The sequence below is a fragment of the Prionailurus bengalensis genome, chromosome C2 (assembly GCF_016509475.1).
Source record: "Prionailurus bengalensis isolate Pbe53 chromosome C2, Fcat_Pben_1.1_paternal_pri, whole genome shotgun sequence".
In the NCBI taxonomy this organism is placed as follows: Eukaryota; Metazoa; Chordata; class Mammalia; order Carnivora; family Felidae; genus Prionailurus; species Prionailurus bengalensis.
Window position 1 is genome coordinate 96,911,549 of NC_057350.1, and position 4,121 is coordinate 96,915,669.

The window sequence follows — 4,121 nt, forward strand, 5'->3', positions numbered from 1 at the left end:
AGAATTCCGATGCACTAAAAACAAATAACAGCAGCAACACACCTTGGGGATACATCTCACCACCTCTGGATATGGCAAAATGTTATGCTTGTCAATACCTAGTCACCCTACTTTATCAACCCATAATATACATCCTTTATGTTTATACGAGCAGCTATGAGTTTTCATGAATTATGCCATACCTTTTAGTTTATGTTCAACAGGAGTCTCCAAAAAGAGTTTTATTTGTAATTTAAAAAACCCACCTGTGATAGTATGAATTCTGAATAAGTTGCCCTTTTATTCTTGCCTTCTCCTTCTTCTTTTGAAATTCTTCATCTGGGGTATTGGCCATCAACCCCAGCTTTTCACGTGGTCTTTTGGGCATGCCCCTTTGCTCACTATGTGGAGAACATGTTTTTCTGCGAGTGAATGATCATGTGGCAAGGATGTGGCTTCTGCGCATCAGAACATGGTAGCTGGTTTAGTGATTTATCTGATGGGAAATTCTCCCTGGAGGAGTGATGTTGACGATGTCCCTCTTATTCAGCTACCTCTGCTTCATTGAACACAACTAAACCAGATTTGAAAGCAAACGGGAGACAATGTGGTAAACCACAGGCAGAAAGACAGAGCTCTTGAGTATTCCTGACCAAATAAAGGCCTGACAAGGAAGAATATGTGTTGACAGCATTTCCTAGGACACGCTTCAAGGATCACATTAAAACATTTCCACAGGGTACAGGCTTCAATCAGCAGAAGGTGTTCTTGTATCCCATGTACCACAGGGTCGAGTTTTCCAATGACCCCAGCATAACAGCCAATATAGGGGTTGCTGGAGCAATTAAACAGATTTCATTAAGTGTCAGCAAAAGCTCCTGGCCAGCTATTAGAAAAACTTTTATGCATTATTACAGTCAGGTCCTTCCAAAAACACCCAGGCTAATCTAATTGAATTGGGTATTGCAGTAAGGAAACATTTGTTAAAAGAGAAGATTTGTTCTTCTGCCTTATGTGACAACGTTTTAGGAGATTCTCCTGCTTTCTTCAATTTGTAAAATATATAAGTGGCTGGGTTAAACTCTTCCCAAGGACACTCTCCAGACAGAGGTATATACTCTCTTCTAGAAGTTTTACTGACCTTTGGATTCATATTTACCTAATGTTAATTATCTACTAAGTTAGGCATTGAATTCCGACAACTCTAGCATAGCTATTGTTCTCTCAATTTTATAATTGAGGAAAGGAGGACCCAGAGAGGTTAAACAAGTTATCCCAGATCACACAGCCTGGGCATAAACCCAGGTTGAATCATACAAGCTAATTATATTCTCTCCTTACATTTTTATATGTTTTTAAAGAGCCATTGGTATTATGTTGGGTATGTATCATGGTCATCTCATTACTGAAGCCAAATTCTATTTGATGTGAAAAATCTTTACGCTGATCACACTTACTGGGAATTTGTGTACGGAAAAACAAAACTATTTTTTTTTTTTAATCCTGGTTAGTCTGCTGTATATTTTCCCATTGACTTTACCAACGTGGAAGAAACGGGAGCAATCTGAATACGAAGCATTTCTGCAAAGACAACAAGCTGGGATATTTGCACTGTGGCCATTAGCTCACAGTACTTTTCAGAGATCATAGCTCTTATTTCCCTTTCAGAACTCATGGGGTGCTGGAGAGAAGCATGATAGGAGAAGAGACAGCATGACAGACAAGAGACTATACACAATTTGGTTTCTCTTAGAGACGCTCTGGGTTGTTTGATGGTATCTCCTTGATATTTCAGTCTTGAGAGTTCACTGAACTCAGAACATTGAAAGGAGACTGTCTATTCCCTTCACCTTAAGCTATCCTCAAGTTAATAATATGGAATAGGCAAATAATTATCTTAAAAACTACAGAGAAATAAGTTCCCCAATTTCCCTGGTAATGTATGCATCCTAGTGTCAGTATTTATTTATTTTTAGCTAGTTATTTTTTTTCTATATTATTCATTTCATTAGTTCATTATAAACACATTAGCAATATCATCTTACTAGATAACATACCAGTAAAAGTCCAGTGGCTGAACTATCAAAAGAACATATAGATATCTGTAAGTAAATAGAGGCTATGGAAGATGCAAGAAAATTGTGTCAAATGTCTGTCCCTGAAAGTTGTTGATAACTATTCAAAAGACTCACATTTCTTTGCTTAGCTAGTTATTTTTTTTAAAATAGTGTCTAGAACAGTATCTAGCACATGATAGGCACTTAAATACTTAGTGAATGGAAGAACAAAACATGAATCCATTTGTTATCCTCAGAGGAGATAGAATGACACGAAGCCTCCTTGTAAAAGTGAGATAAATTGAGACTAAAGGAAAATTGGATAACAATCAGTGTAAAGTGGTGAAAAATGCTCTTCATCTGTACGGGCTTTGCTGTCAGCTCGGAGCCTGCTTTGGGTCCTCTGTCCGTGCCCCCCCGCCCCCATCCCCTGCTCACACTCTCTCTCTCTCATAAAAATAAATACACATTTAAAAACAAATAAACAGGGGCCCCTGGGTGGCTTATTCGGTTAAGCATCCAACTTTGGCTCAGGTCATGATCTCACTGGTTCCTGAGTTCAAGCCCTGTATCAGGCTCTGTGCTGACAGCTCAGAGCCTGGAGCCTGCTTTAGATTCTGTCTGTCTCTCTCTGCCCCTCCCCTGCTTGCGTTCTGTTTCTCTCACTCAAAAATTCGTAAACATGAAAAAACAAACAAACAAAAACCCCCAAAATTTTGAAACAAAATTCTTTCAACAATAGAAGAAAATAAATTTTAGTAGTTTTGTGATTCAAATAAAAATCACGATTAAGTATACATGGGAGGAGAATAACAACAATGGCATGAGAAGCAGTAATAAAAAAAAAAAAAACTTTAGAACACTATTATAACATCCATATCGTTCTTAGACTTGATGAAAGAAAACGCCATATTGGAATCTTGTGTCTCAAACCTGAGCTTTGTATGCATAAAAATGATCCCTGGCTGTATAACAAAGACACTGAAGTGATCTATATCATAATTTACTGCATGATTCAAAGACTAATCCCTAAGAAGCACATGTGTGGTATAGAAAAAAGCAGCAGAATAGAAGATTTGAAAACAGAACTGACACTGAAACTAACTGACCAAAGGAGACAGAACTTAGAGTCTGAAACTAACCATGTTAGTGGCTCATTAGATTTTGTTTATGTATTTGTTTATTTGTTTCTACGTGCCAGTCATCTTTTACTCGGTGTTACTTCTTAATTCGGACATGAAAGGATTCAAGGGTGCCCGGCAAAGGCTATGGTAAGGAAGGTAGAATGTGCCTCCACCCTGGGCCCTCTTCAGCAGTACTTGGGTAGCTGCTTATGTTTGAGTCCCTTGTTAAGAATGACAGTTGCTGAAAAGCACATAAGCTGCCAGCACCATAGAAATCCTAGAGACGCCCCCTTTCCTCACATTGACATACCTGCTGTAATACAGTAGCAACATCTTTGAAACACTCCAACAGTGACGTTAGGGGTGAAATCCCTCATCAGTATACAGTCTGGCAACTCTGCTAGTTTACCATCCATGAGCTTTTTCATCTTCACTGGTGCAGATGATGCCATCTTGGAGTTCTGGGTGTCTGGCCAACTAAAAATATAAAAAGTCACCATTGTACGGAGGACTTTAATAGGACCTGGAGTTTCACAATACAGTGTATATTCAAAATGCCCAGAATACAATCCAGAATTACTCAGCAGACAAAGGAGCAGGAAACTACGACCAATTCTCAAAACACAATCAACAGATGCCTACTCGGAGATGATCCAGATGTTGAAGTTACTAGGCTTTAAAACAACTATGAGCACCCTCCACAAAGTGGAATTGAACACATTTGAAGTGAAGGAAAGATAGCAATTCTGAGGAGTGAGATAGAAATCATAAACAAAGAGCCAAAAGGAGATTTTAGAAATGAAAAATGTAATGTGTGAAGTAAAAGTGAGGCCACTGGACAGCAGAATTTAAAGACTGATCAATAGAAATCATCCAAAATAAAGAACTGAAGAGAAAATATCTTTAAAAAGTGAACAGATCATCAGGTACCTACAGGATAATATTTTAAGATATAACAAGT

General features: G+C 38.2%; 1 pseudogene; it reads right to left on the bottom strand.

Annotated features, from left to right (window-relative positions):
* Window positions 1-3,289: 3,289 nt before the first annotated feature.
* On the bottom strand, window positions 3,290-3,612 carry LOC122492384 (annotated as a pseudogene).
* Between the last annotated feature and the right edge of the window lie 509 nt (window positions 3,613-4,121).